The 20,141-nt window shown below is 43.1% G+C and overlaps 1 protein-coding gene and 1 long non-coding RNA gene across 12 annotated transcripts in view; one reads left to right on the top strand and one right to left on the bottom strand.

Annotated features, from left to right (window-relative positions):
* LOC147032105 (homeobox protein Meis1-like) overlaps positions 1–20,141 on the top strand; it is a 474,189-nt gene that overhangs the window by 175,722 nt on the left and 278,326 nt on the right. The window lies entirely within an intron of this gene.
* On the bottom strand, positions 2,196–3,740 carry LOC147032108 (uncharacterized). The gene is made up of 3 exons (XR_015055036.1): positions 3,443–3,740; positions 3,295–3,344; positions 2,196–3,174 (listed from the first exon to the last, which is right to left on the bottom strand). It is a non-coding gene; the product is annotated as an uncharacterized LOC147032108 (long non-coding RNA).

Below are 20,141 nucleotides of genomic sequence, written 5' to 3'. Positions count from 1 at the left end.
ATTCAAATTTTGAATTCCTGCTTGGGGTACTCAGGGTCAGGTCATGGGCATTAAATAACCCCTCCCCCCCATCCTCACCCCGACTCCCAGCGAGTGTGGGGAGACGACTTGCGATTTTCACCTTTACACGTGGAACAGCGCAAGTGGTTGAACCACTGACCCCTGCCGAAGGGAGCAGGTATTGACAGTTACAATAAATACACAAACAGGAGTCACAAATGAGTAATTGCACCCAAATAGTAAATAAATTATGTACACAACAGATTACTCGAGAAAATGAATAATACATTTGAATAAGTCAAACAATGCACTGTTTTTGTAAGTGAGCTGCTTGGCTTCACACAGTGTTTCGTCTTGATTTCATGCTGCGTTACAGATGATCAATGTATGATTTCAAGCCTGGTTGTTGGCATAGTGGTTGGGGTGGTTGGCTTGGGGTCTTAGGGTCCTGATTTTGAATCCCGTTGACCGCTGAATTAGCATGAGGTGGGGTTGACTCAGCCTCTCATCCTTCTGAGGTTGGTGAAATGGGTACCAGCGTCCAGGTATAAGGGCACATCATCAACGGCACAGTTGCGCCACAACAAAATTGCGTATTGCGGCACAGTTGCGCCTCAACAAATATTGAAGGCTACCCGGCGGCCAAGCTACCCGGCGGCCAAGCTACCATACGCAAGAAGAAGATGAAGAATGTATGATTTTGGAATATTGTTCCAAATACCTTTTATTACGAGGTGTTTCCCACACTTAAGCCGCCAATTTTTTTTTCACAGTATAGGTATTCTTAATTTCTATATATATAAACCTATACAACCTTGGTCAAGTTCCTTCCTGAACTTTATGGAAGCCAAGTTATGGTTGTTAGTGTACCTTCATCCTCTTTACGTTCAATACCTTGTTTCCGCACATGTGCTGTGTTCCGAGGATCATTGCACGCCTGGAGGATCAATCCCTCCCTGATGAGTGATGTTCTTGAGAGAATGGCATGGTAGATCACAATCTTCCTGAACTTGTCAACAGTTTGGTTGCCATCAATTTTTTTTCCTTTGCTTAATTATATTTTGTCGACACTTTGCTGAAATGCACGTTCAAATTTGTGCTCAGCGTCCATTTTGCTTCATACTATATTTTCTACATTTACAATGATACAGTCATGTGTCTGGAAGTTGGTCCACAGTGTATTTGAAAGGTAATTCATGTCATCTAGGATGGGGTCCCCAGGGTTGCACCATGCTCCGATCATGGGAGAGATTGAACAGTAACCAAAGTAATTATATCGAAGGGAATGAGAAGCCAAACTTACGTACAAACTTCAGATCACGGTACAAATCTTGATTAAACCCCCCCCCCCCCCCCAAAAAAATGGCTATTTGCTTTCTTCTCTGAAACGACACACACAATTTCAATGAAACTTGAGCACAACCTTCATCACCCGCATTGTACCAAAGTTTCTTCACGGCGTTAAAAAAAAAAAATCATGGTCTTAGGGGTTCTGCAGGAGGGTTTGTGTGACCGTTGCTCCTGATGCAGGTGAGCTTCAGGATGCGTGGTCCTATTTTTTTTTTTAAATAACTGTAATATCCCAAATCAACACCAAAATGGAGATGCAGTGCAACCAAGCAAACTGATCTTTATTCTCAACCTTCAATTCCTAACCTTATTTATGCATAAGACAATTATATACGGTTACAGTGGCAGACTTCCAAATGACTGCGGTGTCATAAGTGTCCTTTCTGGAGGTGCACAGTATCGTGCTTGGAGGTAGTATATTGCACAGTATTGGTCTCTGTAAAATTACACTGGAACTGAGAGAAGAAGGATGATCAAACTCTGGTTGGGAGCCAAGGTATGTACGTAATGAGCTATGGTGACACTTGGCTCACGCAGCTGAAGAACAAAGACAATGCAAGTGATGAAGGCTGAAAGACATGACTCGGTGTCTGTTGTGCCACAGACTACCCTGGAACAGTGGCATGCTCTGATGACATGACAGTACTGTCACAGCTACTTATGCGTGGTAGCCTGTTGTGAGTCAAGGGAAAACGGCGCATAAGCGGCTGTTGCACTTGTGGAATATGCTGGGGGAAACGGTCAGGAACCGACTTCAAAACTTGACTTTGAACTAAGGATCTTCAGCTCCAGACTGAGTTAACTCCATTCTGATAATGGTTTATCTCATGCACATCATGTCATTGCTGCAGCTTGATTCTCTGCAACTGCTGGCATCTCTGTCCATCTCCACGGGTCGCCCCAGCTGTGGTTTGGCTGGCTCAGGGCTCTGCGGATCCGGCTTCATTCTCCAGCATGTTTTAATTGCCAATTCCAACCACCACGTCAGCCGCACAAGGCAAGCTGCTGTGGCCAAACCCTCGCCAAACTCGATCCCAACTCCGTTCTCTGTTCTTCCGCACACTGCCTTTTATCTCATTCATAACCTTTAACCAATGGATGCATTTAACGGATGCCTCACGGCCTTATGAGAGAATCGGTGAGCTCATGTGCTTTCCCTGTGTGCCATGCCCGCAATAAGCACTGCTGAACATGCTTTCTGGATGCCCACAGAGAAAAATAATTGCTGCGGTAAATAGGTACCGGTCACATTTACAATTGAACAATACATACAAGTTGCAAATCCCTTCTGGAGCCTCATCTGGATACATCCATTTCCTGTCTTCCTTTTCTTCCAACTGTGGAATGTCACGGTGATGCATCATTGCCGCCTGCTTTCCGTATCTAATATCATGCTAATGCAAACGATGATTTGGCTCCAAATTAAGTATGTCAAACGTCTAATTTAGAGTCAAGGCATAGGCGAACATGCTACGTTACTGTCTCAATGAAATCACCGGGATGTCAAACTTTTTATTTATACCAAACATGGAAAATAATGAAAGGTAACGAAAGTAATTTCATCATCATCAGATATTCCCTAACCTCACAGATTGTTGGTGCACCGTGCTGACATTTCCATGGCCAAATACACTCAGCGGTGTCCATATCCTCTCTCGGTCAACTTTTGGCAGGCATTTAGAATTTGGCCAGGGTGCCGGCGATGATTCATCGAATCTTCATCAAAAGGGATCCTTCATGTCCACCATCACTCAGTGGTAGCAGACATGTCCCAAGATGAGCATGCATCGGAGGGATGGTGCACTCTTCCATACAAGGTCCTGCCTGCGGAACACCAATCCAACAGTTTATGGTCTGGCCAATAAATTAAACCATCCTGTCGCACTAAAACAATTTTTTTTAAAGCAATCAAACCCATTTATAGGAACACAATGCGGTACATACATTGATACTTGAAATGTGGTGCTGCAGCCGAATGTTAAAAATTCCATGGACTGCAAGAAGAACAAACAAATCGGTGATTGAAGAAATTACACCACCATGTATATTAGAGACGCTGATGTTTAAACAGAAACTGTCATACTTTGCACACATCATGTGTGCAGAACAGGAAAGACTGGGGAGGTCAACCATGCTGGGTACAGTTGATGGGAGAAGAAGAGAAAAAGGCAGGCCTTGGATGCGCTGGATGGATGAGGTAACGGCTGCAACCGAGCAGTCTCTGCCAGATCTTCGGGAAGCAGTGCAGGATACGGATGTTTGGAGAAATCTGATCATGAATGTCATGAGAAGTCAACAAGATCACGCGTTCATCAACTTCATTGTGACCACTTTATGTTAATCTACGTGTTGTTATTCTCAAAGTAATCTTCACACCTGCACTTACAGCAATATCATTGGCAAGATCGTGCGCGACCACAACATGTCATGGAAATAACACACCCTGAGACACTTGGTGTTGTTTTTGGAGAGTCTCAGGTTTCTGCTTCACAACATGTTATTTACTTGAGTGTCAGTTTCATGGAATCCCTGAGAGCTCCGTGGTCTTGCATACGGACAGCTCCAATAGCAACATGGAACGTTGCCACAATTTTTTCTGCATGGAGTATCTTTCACCAACCAAAAACTTTAATTTCAACACAGTCGACATGTTACATTTCAGGCTTTGGAACCACTTCTGGATTACAAGTACTACTCATACCACTACTCCTACTACTACTGCTACTACCACGACTACCACTATTCCTACTACCAGACAAGTTCCTAGATAAACATACATCTGAAGGACATGGTTCACTCATTCATACAATGTCTGGCCTGTGAAACATCTAATTTAGAGTTTTTACTACTGGGACAACTGCATTAACGATTTATTGATGACTACTATGACTACTACCCACTAGTAAAGAGCTGTATCAATGATTGATATCAATATCAACTACTGTAACTACAACTACTACCTATTGGATTTTCTTACTCTTACAAGAGTGCTGCGAAGTGTGTAATTTATTCTCATCCTTTTTATCGGTCATTGCTACTCCAGCAGCCAGCAGACTGGATAACCTCTGCAGATCCATTTCAATCGTTGAAGAGAAAACATTGTGTGAGATCTAATGTTGGATGGACCACTCAGATTGAAGCATATGCGAGTGCAAGAACAAATTTTGCTGGACCATCAACTATTTATAATTGCAGCCTCCAAAATATACCTGAGGACTGTTTATTTTATTCTGTACTATAAAAGGAGCGGTGCGTGCATGCGTCTGTCCAGGTTACACCCATTGGTTTGACAGTTTATCTTGACTCCACCCACAATTTCTATACTGAAGCCACCATGTTGGTGCTTGCTTCGATGTGGGGGTGACGCAATCCTCCTATGGGTAATGTGCTACGAACTCTGAAGCTGCAGCAAACAAAGCACATGATCAGGATCTGATTATGCTTTCCATATTTTCCGGTGTATTAACCATGACCGTGTAATGAACCGCACCCGTTTTTCTCCCTCAAAAAAGATTTCATTAATTTTTTTCTCTTCTCTATCGTTACCTCGCTTGTTCTCCAGCACTGGATGATGGACTCATCCACGCCGAATCACCTCCCAGCTTCCCGGTTCCCAAACTCTTCTGCAAACCGGCACACGGAGAGTTTGAAGGCTGCGGTGAATGAAGGCCTTGACATCTTGATAGGGGGGATGGATGATATGCCTGGTGTTGGCTTAATGGTTGGGGTGGTGGGCTTGGGATCCGAGGATCCTGAGTTCAAATCCCGCTCAGCTGTTGAATTAATACCAAGTGTGGTTGACTCTGCCTGTCATCTTTCCGAGGTCAGAAAAATGAGTGCCGCTGGTATACTGTGTGCCGCTGGTATACCGCTTTCTGGTATACTGTGTCGGAGTGGTGACCCGTCCAGTATTGTGCCCAGTAACCCAGGAGACTGCTTCGGCAGCACCAACGCTCTGCACAGAGTATGGTCCTGATGGATGGATGGATGGAATGGATGATATTTGAAGATCGGTGAACTTGCTCTTGCTTTGAACAGGCCCTGCACTTACAAGAGTTGTATGTTCAAAATTACGGTGTTCATAAAGGGTCGTAAAAGGGTATTTTACGACCCTTTATCATAAAGGGTCGTAAATACGTCTTTCATCATGATCAAAATGGACATGCCTGTGAAGCGTCGATCACACACCCGTTAAAATAAAATTTAGATTACGGCGTTTTACAACTCTTGTAATTACCAGAAACAGACGTGTAATAAATCCAGACTTAACACACGGACTTTAAGGTGAATGTTGAAGAATGAGGAAATAATTGCTCAGAGTGAGAAAGGTTTGAAGAACATTGGGAGTGGCAGACGGGCCTTTTATCCAGACATGGAAAATGAACTTGTTGAAAAGTTTAATCAGATACGTGCTTGAGGACTGGAAATGTATTTAGTATTTGTTTCCGAGGTACGGACAGTCAGTGTCGCAATGATGTAAAAACTGAATCTTATGCAGCGAATCTGAAGAACATTTACCATTATAAGTGCATTTCATGGCTTTTTGAATACAGATATAAAGACTGATTTCTAGACCTGTGTATTAACCGCACCCCCGACTTTTAACTTTTTCCCGCCAATAAAATAAGCGTGGTTAATGCACGGAAAATATGGTATGTGGAGCCACTGCAAAGCTTGGACACTCAGATTATTTTTCCCCATGTGTCCTTTTTTTAATGGTGATGGTGTGTGTACTTGTTCCTTTTTGTAATGGTTGGGGGTTTTGAGGTGTCCTATTCAGCTCACATCTTCTGGATGTCAATGCACTTTGTCACTGTTCTCCTTTGAGAGACAGGATTCCATTGAGCTTGTGAATGGTGTAGAATGTGAGTTCAGTTGTAGCTTCCTTTGAAGGAATCAAATACTGGGCAACGTTTTCTCCATGACATACGTGCCTCATTGTTATGTTTGTTGAGTGATGGGTCATACGAGAGCGGACTGCCGTGTGATCTCGAGAAACATCCCCAGACTAAAAGTGTTTATCCAGAATCTTCTGTGGTATACTCTACTGCCAATGCATCCTTTGTTGAGGAACATTGATGGAGAGTAATGTAAAACAAGGAAAATAAATGATGTAAGAAAAAGTCAAGCCCAACAGATAGGAAGTAACATTCAGGACTTAGCGAATAGAGCTGCAATTAGAGGTGTTTTGGTCAGTACAGAAGATGCGAATCAATTTGAGCAAGCTTAGATGAATCGGCCCCTGCTTCTGAATTTGGAGCTCATGAGAGTGCTGGGCTGTCAAATTTACCTTGTGTTAGGGCCCTGTCACACCTTGACGTTTTAGCCAGTGTATGGCAATGTATCAAAATGTATGTAAAACGCTGGCGTACGCTGAACTATTGATGTTTTATTCAGTTTTGGGCATATTCATAACAAGTTGCACGTATGCATAACGTATTACTAACGTACACAGAACGTTTCGATAACTTATAGATAAGTTATACCAACGAATACTTAGCGTGTTGTTGGTGTTCACAACGTATGCCCAACGATAGTCTAACTTATGCATAACGTGCGGCAGCGTATCGCCGACGATCACGTGGCGTAGCCTATTAGTAGGCTGCCGCTCAACGATTTAAATCATAACCGCACTAGAAATCGAAGTGTCAACATCACCGTCATACCGAAGAGAAAATAAAAAACAAACAAAAAAAAACCTTGGAGTCTGGAACACTGACGGGTACCTCCTGTGTGAACCCCATTTTTATATACCAGTTCCCCTAAGGGCTCTGTCACACCTTGACGTTTTAGCCAGCAATGGCAACGTATAAAAATGTAGGTAAAACGGCGTACGCTGAAATTTTGATTTTTTTTTTTTAAAGCTTTGGGCATATTCATAACGTGTTGGTCGTATGCATACATATTAGTAATGGGCACAGAACGTTTCGTTTTGTTGTTGATAACTTTTACCAACGAATGCTTAGCCTGTTGTCGGCGTTCAGAACCTATGCCCAACGATAGTTTGACTTAGGCACAGCGCGCTGAACGTATCGCCGGCGAACTCGTGGCGTAGCCTGTTAAGAACCTGCCACACGCCGATTTAAATCATAACCGCCTGAGAATTTGTAGTGTCAACATCGTAGTCACACCTTGTCGATTTTGCCAGCGCATGCCGACCTATGAAAAATGTGTCTAAAACGCTAGGTACACGTCGAATACGGTATAGGTAAGTTGTGTATACGTAAGGAGCACGCTGAAAAACGATGAAGTACGCTGTCGTATTTCGTGGTACGTGTAATCGTGAAATCGTGAAATTTCGTACATCGTGAAATTTCAAGCATGCTGAAAATTTTACGACGTACTCGGTGTATGGCTCACACGTTCCGCATGCGTTGTCATATGTTCCTGGCACGCTCCGCGATCGTTTACACACGACGGACACACGTTACTTGTAGGTTACTCATAAGTCGAAACACGTCAAGGTAATATTTAACATACCCGCAACCTAATTTTCAACCAATGGGTAACGTCCTTTTAACCTATGAGTAGGGTGCTCTGAACCTATGTTTAACGTGCTTGAAACCTATGAGTAACGTGCATTGAACCTATTTGTAACTTGCCTTGAACCAATGACTAGCGTGCTATGAACCTATGAGTAACGTGCGTTTAACCTATGTGTAGCATGCTTTGAACCTAAGTATAACGTGCTTCTAACCTTTGAGTAACATGCTATGAACCTATTTGTAACGTATCTAAAACGCACATTGTCGTATGTAGACAAATTAGATTGACGTCATCCAGATGACCACAGCACTTACTGAACGTGTTTCTAACTTACATCTACCGTATTGGCAGCGTTAAGGGGAATTGGTAGATACAAATGGGCTTCACAAGAGGAACCCATCATTGTTCCAGACTCCATGTTGAGTAGATGTCAATGCCAGTCGTATCAGTAGTAGTAATACTATTAGTAGCAGTTGGTGTGCATGACAGTAGTAGTAGTAGTAGTAGCATTGGTAGTAGTAGTATGTCTATGTCAGTGGTAGTATGTGAGCGTGATGGGGAGGGTGTGGGTGATGATGGATCCTCTTATCATCCACAAATAGGAGACTACTTTGCACCATTGTTCGATGTTCTTTTTGGCTAATGTTTTTTCCTCATTCCCATGATGAAATATTTCTTTGTTTTACTTTTTAAAGTATTAAAAACGACTTTGACAAATGCATAATGTACTTGTAATGAACACAGAACGCTTCAATAACTTATAGATAAGTTATACCAACGATTGTTTATCGTGTTTTCGTCGTCCACAACCTATGCCCAACGATAGTCTCGCGTATGCATAGCATAATAATTCCCAAGCACGTTATTCATAGGTTATAAATAAGTCACGGGTACCCTAAACATTACTTTGATGTGTTTGGACGTTTGAGGAACTTTCAAGTAACGTGTTGCGAAGTGTGAACAACGTTCGTGTAGCGTGCTTACAAAACGTTACTCAGAGGTTAGAAGTAAGTTTCGGGTACGCGAATTTTACCTCTACGTGTTTCGACTTATGAGTTACATACAATTAACGTGTGTCAACGATCGCATAACGTGCCTACAACTTATGGCCAGCATAGCAGAACGTGTGAGCCAAACGCCGAGTACGTCGTAAAATTTCAACCATGCAAAATTTTTTGGACAACCAGAAAGTACGTTTTAAACCAGTGTAATACGACCTATGGTAGTGTTTTTCAGTGTGCACCTAACGTACACATAACTTACCCATAACGTATTCGATGTGTGCCAGCGTTTTAGACAAATTTTTCATAAATCGGCATCCGCTGGTTAAATCGTCAAGGTATGACAGCCCCTTAAACGCTGCCAATACGCCATTATACGGTAGCTGTAAGTTAGAAACACGTTCAGTAAAGGCCCAGTCCACACCTTGACGTTTTAGCCAGGAATGGCAACGTATAAAAATGCACGTAAAAAGTTGGCGTACGCTGAAGTTTTGAGGTTTTTCTTTTAAAGTTTTGATCGTATTCATAACATGTTGGTCGTATGCATAACGTATTAGTAACGGGCACAGAACGTTTCCTTGTGTTAAAGATAACTTATACCAAAGAATGCTTAGCCTGTTGTCGGCGTTCACAACCTATGCCCAACGATAGTTTAACTTAGTCGTAGTGCACTGCACGTATCGCTGACGAACTCGTGGTGTTCTCTATTAAAAACCTGCTGCTCGCCGATTTAAATCATAACCGCCTGAAAATTGGAAGTGTCAACATCGCAGTCACACCTTGACGATTTAGCCAGCGTATGCCGACCTGTGAAAAATGTGTCTAAAACGCTGGGACACGTCGAATACGGTATGGGTAAATTGTGTATACGTTAGCAGCACGATGAAAAACAATGAAGTATGCTGGCATATTACGTGGTACGTCTAGTACGTCGTGAAATTTCAAGCACGCTGAAAATTTTACGACGTACTCGACGTATGGCTCACAAGTTCCACATACGCTGGCATAAGTTCTTGGTACACTTCACAATCGTTTACACACGTCGGCCACACGTTACTCGTAAGTTACTCATAAGTCGAAACACGTCGAGGTAATGTTTAGCATACCCGAAACTTAATTTGTAACCTACGAGTAACGTGCTTTGAACCTATTAGTAGCGTGCTTTGAACCTATGAGTCACGTGCTTTGAACCTATGTTTAATGTATCTCAAACGCACGTTGGCATAGGTAGACTAATTTCATTGACGTCTTCCAGACGACCACAGAACTTGCTGAACGTGTTTCTAACTTACAGCTACCGTATAATGGCGTATTGGCAGCGTTTAGGGGAATTGGTATATAAAAATGGGTTTCACAAGAGGAACCCGTCAGTGTTCCAGACTCCATGTTGAGTAGATGTCAATGTCACTAGCAGTGGCAGTAGCAGTAGTAGTAGTCGTAGTAGTAGTAGTAGTTCAAGAGAATTTAGTGATGCCGATGTTATTAGTAGTAGTAGTAGTAGTAGTAGTCGTAGAAGTTCGAGAGAATTTAGTGATGTCGATGTTAGTAGTAGTCGTACTAGTAGCAGTAGTAGTAGTAGTTCGAGAGAATTTAGTGATGTCGATGTTGTTAGTAGTAGTAGTTCGAGAGAATTTAGTGATGTCGATGTTGGTAGTAGTATTAGTAGTAGTAGTAGCAGTCGTAATACTTTCAAGTAATGTGTTGCAAAGTGTGAACAACGTTCGTGTAGCGTGCTTACAAAATGTTACTCATAGGTTAGAAATAAGTTTTGGGTACGCTAAACATTACCTCCATGTGTTTCGACTTATGAGTAACTTACAAGTAACGTGTTTCAACGTGTGTGTCAACAATCGCATAACGTGCCTACAACTTATGGACAGCGTAGCGGAACGTGTGAGTCATATGCTGGCATACGTCGGAAAATTTTGAGCATGCTTAAAATTTGTCGACGTGCTCGGCGTACTACGACGTATGCCAGCGTGCTTCAGCGTGCTCTTAACCTATACAAAACTTACCCATAACGTATTCGACCTGTGCCAGCGTTTTAGACAAATTTTTCATACGTCGGCATACGCTGGCTAAATCGTCAAGGTGTGACAGGGCCTTTACATGGGAAGTTAACATTTTCACAAAGGAGTCCAGTGTAATAATGGTAAATGATACTGCATGGCACCTCCTGATGCACCAATGTCAAATCTGGCTGATGTGTCTTTGGCCACTGCAGGAGAATATGATGCACCAACATTACCTACTGGGACTGAACAGAATAGGTTGGTAATCAATACTTCTGTGATGGTGGCTTTGCAAAGGAGGACAACCCTTGGGCTTCTATAGACCACACAGAATCTTGCCTGTGGTAGTGTGTGCAAGGAGTGCCTGCCCATACCAACAGTTATTGTGCTACCTACTATATGCCGTTCAAGGGTTCAAGCAATCCTATACGTCCGCAATGCTCTCAGAACTTGAATCTGACAAACAAATTTCTTCTGTGTCACATGAACCGATGAGCACCTCGACTTTGCTGGTGATGCTGTCACTGGTGCCTGTAACTACATGAGTGAGGAAGCTACAGCTAAATCCTTCCAACCAGGAAAACCCATTTCTTTGGAGCCATGTGCACTTTTTGTGCTGACAAATTGTTCATGACTCCACGGAAAGACGGGTGAATAACTCTGCACAGATTGCATGGCTAAAATATAGACCAATTCAGATTTATGTACACAAAGGACAATCCAAGAGATCGAGGCCATAGGTTTCAAGAAAGCAAAGACGTTGAGAGTAGCGAAGGGGATTGATGCTCAGTAATAACTATGGAGCCAAAACCATCTTCGGAGCATTCTAGTACTCCGGGCTGTCAAAATTCGGAGTTATTGAGCGCAAATTTACATGAGAAGGACATTGAAATTTCTCTTCAATATCAGTTATAATAATAATTCTCCTGCACGACGTGCATGTTCTGAAGGGAGAGGGACATTGGGGAAATACTTCAAATCCAGTTGAACCAGTGAGGATTCCTTCATGGCGATTCTTCTCCAGGTCTCAGCTCCGATTGGCTTAGACTTGACCGAACTGATTAAAGAAAGACCTGTTATTTTACAATTCCATGTTTTGGCGAGGATCACATGCTAATAGGTGCGAATATGCAATCCGGAGGCATCTGGTGTTGTCTTTTTTTTTTGTTAAATGAAAAGTACTTGGGAGTGGCTTTCCTGTCTAAAAGCCATCCAGTTTGAGATGCTGCCTTTCTTTGGGAGGCCCAGTTGAAAGGTCATTTTTCCCAAGTCGCCTAACCGATGCATCTTCTGGAGTAGCCATCTTTTTTTGTTGGAGGTGCATTCTTGGTGGTGAATTCAATTATACTCCACTCTTAATCCCACCCTTGATCGAATGAGTCAACAGGTACATGTCTACCTGCCAAGGCATTGCAGGATTAGGCTCGTGATAACACTGTGAGACTCCATTGATAAAGCATCATTTTCCAGTGAGCCTCCGTAGTCATGGAGTGAATTGCCGAGCGATTTGTGGAAAACTCGAAATTAAAACTAACAGTGGTTGGTTGTTTTTCACTATCCGAACTGGGGCAGGAGTCACCTGGGATGCGGTGCTGGGTATTGTTTTGGCCTTTGGGGGTGGGCACCAGTGTCTATGGCTTTATTCCTTCCTCCATGTATCATCCAGAAAAATAAACTTGATAGTTCAAAAATTGTCTATGCTGCTTCCTCGCTTGATGCTAAGAGTTAGAAGATAACCCTAACGGACAAGCCCTTTGGAATTGGTGATGGGGGAGGGAGGGGGGGGGAGAGGGCATTTCAACTTTGAATACCTCGCCAATTGCAGAGAGAAAAGCAACGTCATAAATGTAGTGCCGCCGTGACCCAGAGTGTCCCGGGAAGTTACGTGTTGCCTGGTGTCTGTGTTCATGTGTGTTTATGATTTGTATGCTCTTTTTATGAGCCGTAGACCATGTAAAACTAAATAGTAATAATAATAATACAAACAATACTTGACAATATATTTTGATTAGAAATTTGATGCACTTTGAGGACATCTTTTAACTTCCAGCCAGCTTACTTTCTTCAGATTAAGGGAAAGTTTTTCACCATGTGAGCCAAGACTCCACATCTTCGAGATTCCCTTATCCTTTGGGCTGAGCCACACATTAACGTTCCTTTCAGTCTTTCCGCTTACACGGAAGACATTCTTGTGTTTGCGGGAAATCCTGCAGATATGCCGATGGTTTATGACCATATCAGCAGATCTACTCGGTGGTATCATCAATTTGGATAAAAGCACTGGGCTCCTGCTTAATCCTATAGAGCTTGATTACAATCTGCCATTAAGGTTTCAACATTTGTCCTGAAGTCATCACCAACTTAAATATTTGGGGGTTTCGCTCTCTACCTCTTGTAATAATTCATCAGATGACGACTGCAATTATTTGGAGGTTAGCTAAGTTGAGAGATCACAGTGGATTACTGATGGTCCTCTCACTGCAAGAAAGAATGCTCACACAAGCAGTAACTATTATATTATATAATGCGAAGTGTGGCATCTGTCAGAACCAATGCATGATACCCAACGAGATACATTTTAAACGTAAATCCAACATGGAATTTCAGTTTGTTAACAATGCGTTAGGATATCACCTGGGCTGATAGGATGGGCTCAAGGTACGCACACTCACCTCGATGCTGTTCAGCCTGGGCTTGAATCTCGGCTCAGCTATAAACTGTCATCCAAGCGTTTCACATGCTGTCCCTCTGATGGTTGTTAAACTTGGCGTCCTATCTACCGACGCTAATTAGTCGGTGAACATGTTAAAGATCCCCACGGTGTCCTTTGTGAAAAGTGGGTGAGCTTTTGCGAGCACCGCAGCAAAATCCTGCCTGAACTACTGCTGGGAAGGTAATGGCAAACCACTCGGTATAACCCTTGCTCGGGAAGCTGTTTCAGGGATCGTATGGGTCATGGAAATCCTGGAAAGTCATGGAATTTAACAAAATACTTTTCCAGGCCTGGAAAGTCATGGAATTTCACCGACAATCATGGAAAATCCTTGAAATTGCTGGGACGCAATTTGAAAGTTTTTTTTTTTTTGTGATACTGGCATTGCAGTTTCAAGAGGAACACGTTTGCGATAATCGGATATTTAATAATGAAAACTGAAATTGCGATAAATTTGATGAAACTGTGATACGTGATAGTGCGTTAAGCAAGGACACACGGTAGACAATGAAACTGTGATATGTGATAGTGCGCTAAGCGAGGACACACTATAGACAATGAAACTGTGATACGTGATAGTGCGTTAAGCGAGGACACACTATAGACAATGAAACTGTGATACGTGATAGTGCGTTAAGCAAGGACACACGGTAGACAATGAAACTGTGATATGTGATAGTGCGCTAAGCGAGGACACACGGCAGACAATGAAACTGTGATACGTGATAGTGCGTTAAGCAAGGACACACGGTTGACAATGAAACTGTGATACGTGATAGTGCGCTAAGCGAGGACACACTATAGACAATAAAACTGTGATACGTGATAGTGCGTTAAGCGAGGACACACGGTAGACAATGAAACTGTGATACGTGATCGTGCGTTAAGCGAGGACACACGGTAGACAATGAAACTGTGATACGTGATCGTGCGTTAAGCGAGGACACACGGTAGACAATGAAACTGTGATACGTGATAGTGCGTTAAGCGAGGACACATGGTAGACAATGAAACTGTGATACGTGATAGTGCGCTAAGCGAGGACACACGGTAGACAATGAAACTGTGATACGTGATAGTGCGCTAAGCGAGGACACACGATAGACAATGAAACTGTGATACGTGATCGTGCGTTAAGTGAGGACACACGGTAGACAATGAAACTGTGATACGTGATCGTGGGTTAAGCGAGGACACACGGTAGACAATGAAACTGTGATACGTGATCGTGCGTTAAGCGAGGACACACGGTAGACAATGAAACTGTGATACGTGATAGTGCGTTAAGCGAGGACACACGGTAGACAATGAAACTGTGATACGTGATCGTGCGTTAAGCGAGGACACACGGTAGACAATGAAACTGTGATACGTGATAGTGCGTTAAGCGAGGACACACGGTAGACAATGAAACTGTGATATGTGATAGTGCGCTAAGCGAGGACACACGGTAGACAATGAAACTGTGATACGTGATCGTGCGTTAAGCAAGGACACAGGTAGACAAATCAAAGTTGGGGGAAATTAACGCATGCTCAGAACAACACGCCATTTTCGACCGACGTGTAGAGCTCGGTCACAAAGCCAGAGGTCAAACAAAAAATTTGTTTTCACCATTTCTGGGAAATGTAAATTCAACGAGGCCGAGCTTCGTCGTCATGACTCGCCAAATCGATCGAGCGTGTACTGACACAAAATGGAACTGCATTGTTCTTTGCAGGGCTTCTGTATCCGGCCCACCACATTGTCATGTCAACTGACTTCACCTCATCTGTCATTCCACTGAAGCGGGATAGTGGTCGACTTTAAATCCTTGACAATTTGCATAATCTTGCTGATGTGTTTTTAAGTAGGGGGTGAGTAAAATATGCCTGTGTCAGGTCATGGAAAATAAGTCAAGGGTCATGGAAAAGTCATGGAAAGTCATGGAATTTCAGATACCCAAAAGGGTACCAACCCTGTAGCTTTGGCAGCACCGGCACTCCATGACGGAGTAGGATGATTATCACAAATTAAACAAACCATGTCAGTGCTGTTAATACCAGGAGTCGATACTGAAGGTGAGAGTGGTAGGCTTGGGATCCTAGGATCCTGAGTTCAAGTTCCACTCGGCTGTTGAATTAATACCAGGTGGGGTTGACTCTGCCTGTCATCCTTCCGAGGTCGCCAAAATGAGTGCCGGCTTGCTGGTATCCTGTGTCGGAGTGGTGACCCATCCAGGATTGTGCCCAGTAGCCAAGGAGACTGCTTCGGCAGCATCAACGCTCTGCTAAGAGTATGATCCCAATGGATGGATGGATGGACTCAATGATGTAATCCGTTAAGAGTTAGGGCTTCCGCTCAAAAGGATAGAGCATGGACATATAGAGAGAGTAGGAAGGGGGGTGGGGGAGAGAGGGGAGTGTGGAAGAGATTGGAAAAGTAGAAAGAGAGGGGTGGGTGAGGGAGAGATGAATATTCACTGTTCTGGAGTGCCAAATATTGAGTTGTTCATGGGTGTTTTGAGCTTACCTCCCTCAGAGGGTGGAGACGTTTTCCTTGTCTACGTAGCCATGTTTGTACTTTTAAGCCACAGGTTATCCAACAGTCTTTCTATAAATCCAACCCGAATTGTTGCACACTGACTTCTTCTTTGTTTTGTCAGATGCTTGGGTCATTATCCTCATGCTTTTTGAAAAAAAAAATGTGGGGATATTGTAACTGGCTCCCTCAGTCTATGCCTGGTGTTGGCTTAATGGTTTGGGGGTGGGCTTTAGATCCTAGGGTCCTGAGTTCAAATCCCGCTCAGCTGTTGAATTAATACCAGGTGGGGTTAACTCGGCCTGCCATCCTTCCGAGGTCGGCAAAATGAGTGTCAGCATATTGGTACACTGTGTCGGAGTGGTGACCCGTCCAGGATTGTGCGCAATAGCCAAGGAGACTGCTTAAGCAGCACCAACACTGCACAGAGTATGGTCCCAATCTCCTCCTCCTCCGTCAGTCTGTCCATCCGTCATGCTATCTCATCCTTAACGATTGGGCAGAAAGTCACCATACTTGGTGACTATGTGATCACCATATGGTACGGAGGTGCATGAGCAGTACCATTATTGCTATGCCCCACTCGGATGGGGTCAAATGGTCAAACAAAAAAATGCGATTACGGGCACATTGTAAAACATTTTTAAAAATAAAACTTTGTATGTGCACTCAACTTTGGGGAACGCATTAAATATGGAAAGACTTATTTTTTGTATTTGCCCCTGACTTCATGCCGCTGGGGTGGGGACTTAGGGTCACGGAGGTAAAAACGGGAAAAATAATTTTTAACTCTATATTTGATATTGGGTCATTCTCGGGGGAACCTTTTGCCATCTTTGAACTTTTCCATGGTGCACCATCGACTTCGCTCTCGTTTGGATTGCAAAGAATGGAAGATATTTCTTGCATCTTTCCAAAATCTTGATTGCAGAACCAAGGGAGTGCTGAGCACTGGGTACGTGCTTGCTCGGAAGAGAACAAATGTCCTTACCCTTTCAAAGAGCCACTTTTTCAGCTTTTTGTTCAACTGAATTTTTCTCTGGCTCATTGAGAAAGAAACTTGTTTCCATATACATCACTGCAGTGGGAGAACTCTTGGATTGAGGGAATATAGGGTTTCACTCACTTGGCAAACTTTCTACGATGATAGGGCTCTGGACAATTAGAGGATGCACTTGCAAGTGAAAAACTCCCGTGCATCCTGACTGGCTTATCTGGAATGGAAAATCCTTTTGGGAATAACTAGCCTGTACAGACTGAACACGACACTTTTCTGGAATTTACAACGAAGCTACGAAGCTGCGATTTCTCCCAATAACCTCTTGCACATAATATCCAAAGGGCTTTTGGTGCAGTTTGAATAACCTTTCAAGGACTAGCTAGGAAGAATATATATATATATATATATATATATATATATATATATATATATATATATATATATATATATATATATATATATATATATATATATATATATATATATATATTCTGGTTATTCACTCCATTTTCTTAAACTAATCAGCTGGTTTGATACCCCCTGAAATGAGGTGCTTCTAACTTCTTTGCTTGTAAAACCTTAATTCGACTCATTATATCTCCAACCATCACCGAGAGAGCATCATCACAGTGCTCCATGAAGTAGGAGAGTACTTCATGGAGCACTGAATTCAGGGGATTTGCTACAGCATGTCACACTCTCCTGGTGTATTAGTTCATGAATACATTTTAGAGAAAGATAAAATTTATGTGAGCAGTCTGACTATCCTCTGGAGTACATTAAATACAACGCTGTTGGGAAATGATTGACTTAAACATAATCCATAAATGAATGAAATCAATCCCAAATGGGGTTAAACAGTTCTCTTGGCAAAAGGGGGTCACACTGATTATTGATTATACATAAAGACAGATATGATTTTTCCGACTATAATATGTGTTGTTATATCCTTAAGAGTTCATGGAAATCCCTTGAAAGTGCTTTTGGTTTCATAGTACAAGGATTTTTTTTTTTTTTGCCATCATGTCTCAATTAATAAATTCCCTGTTGGACTCACACCTATGCACTCACTGTACGTGGCTGAAAGGATCACCGAGGCGTATGCACACACACACACACACACACACACACACACACACACACACACACACACACACACACACACACACACACACACACACACACACACACACACACACACACACACACACACACCTCTATGCTATCGAGCTTGGGTTTGAATCCCGACCAAGCTATACGTTGTCGTCCTGGTGTTTCACAGGCAGGGTGTTTCATCAATGTGTGCACTGTCCTTCGGATGGATGTGAGACTGTTGTCCCGTTTGCTGACAATAGTTGGTGGATGTTAAAGATCCCATGATGCCCTTCATCAAGAGTAGGCGAGCTATCGGTGGTTCCATGCCCAGGTTACAACTTCCTGCCCAAACTACTGCCTGGAGACAGATGGCAAACGGCTCAGCATGACTCTTGCCAAGAAACTGCTTCGGCATACAATAATGTGCAAAAGTTTGGGTTTTTTTTCCTTTTGTGGTGCTTTTCCCCATTAAACATCTGTGGGAAGTTAGACATGTGCAATATATGTCGGTAATTATTAAAATTACTGTGAAAGTCCATTTAATATCACAGTTACCTTAAAATATAATAAAAAAATGACCGTTTTTACAGCCATTTTTCCCTGCTGTGCAGGGGTTTGGCTTTTTCTTGAGGCAATGTTTTATGGCCGGATGCCCTTCCTGACGCCAACCCTGGTCGCCTCTTACGACACACAGGGATATGGTACACCTATTCTAACTGGGGCATACACCGGGACCAGTACACTGGCACTCATTTCGCCGACCTCGGAAGGATGACAAGCTGAGTCAACCCCCTGGTGTTAATTCAGCAGCCAACGGGGCTTGAACTCAGGACACTGGGATCCCAAGCCGCCACCCTAACCACTAAGCCAGTAACCTTAAAATAACCAATATAAACTAAATAAGGAAATTGAAAAAGCTTTTTTTTTTGCTTTCCTTATAATATTATCATGTGCTAGTAATCGCCACTTAATACCACAAAGAAAATATGTAGGAAGCAGGTTGTGGATTTTTGTGCAGGAAATACCAATAAATGATTGAAGTCACAACACCAGAAACGACAATAAAAGTTGCAAATGACTGAATATCAGCCGGACCGGTTTCATCGAATTATGGAGGTGAGACATCATTGGTTCTTGTTGGCTTTGCACGTATGTTATGTTATGTTAACTGACTATTGGTTTTGCACGTGGTACATGTTTGGGATCGTTGTGTTGCACGTTTCTGTCGACGCTGTCGCTGATGATTTGCCAACAAGTGATGAAACCGGTCCGGTGGCTGAAGGGGGCGTGTAGCATTGGGATTCTGATGAATGTGCTACTTGTGAATGTCTGCATCTGTAGAGGAACCTGAGTAGGGTTTGAAACAGCAAAGGGCTTACCTTGTGCAGCTTTTCTTGGTACTTTAGGCAGGTATTTTTGACTGCAAGAGTATGGGAGTTAATTTATTTGAAAATCCTAGCTACCTGGGGTACTTGATTAGGTGAGAGCTGCTTTGGGTATCCCTCAATCACTGGTGAAAGACATGATTGCGTCTTGTTATGTACTGGATATTGTTGTAGTCTCGGAGCTCGAGCCTACTACGAGGGGGAATCCCCGGTTTCTCTCCAACTCACCCAGACCTGAAGCCACTGGGAGCGAATGACTTCACCCCACGGTGGGTTGCGATGCAACGATGATGCATACGATGCTACTACGATGCCTACTACACACTATGAATGCCAATCGAGTGAGCATGAGTCCCAGTGTCCGTCCGTCTAACAACCGTTTAACTGGGGGTTCCATGGACCCCGAACCAGCGAACGCACCTTCGGCAAATGTGCTACTTTCCTTCTCTGGTGATCTTGAATGCGGACAAGCTGTACCACTAGCACATGCCGGACCCTGCAAACTGAACTGTCGGGAATCTCAACACCGACCAAGCTATTGACGTGCGGACAGTGCTAGACCAATGGGGGAAAAGACAG

This window comes from Eptatretus burgeri, chromosome 2, assembly GCF_056783735.1.
Source record: "Eptatretus burgeri isolate ZD-2024b chromosome 2, Ebu_testis_v1, whole genome shotgun sequence".
NCBI lineage: Eukaryota > Metazoa > Chordata > Myxini > Myxiniformes > Myxinidae > Eptatretus > Eptatretus burgeri.
This window is presented reverse-complemented; position numbering and strand designations above follow the sequence as displayed.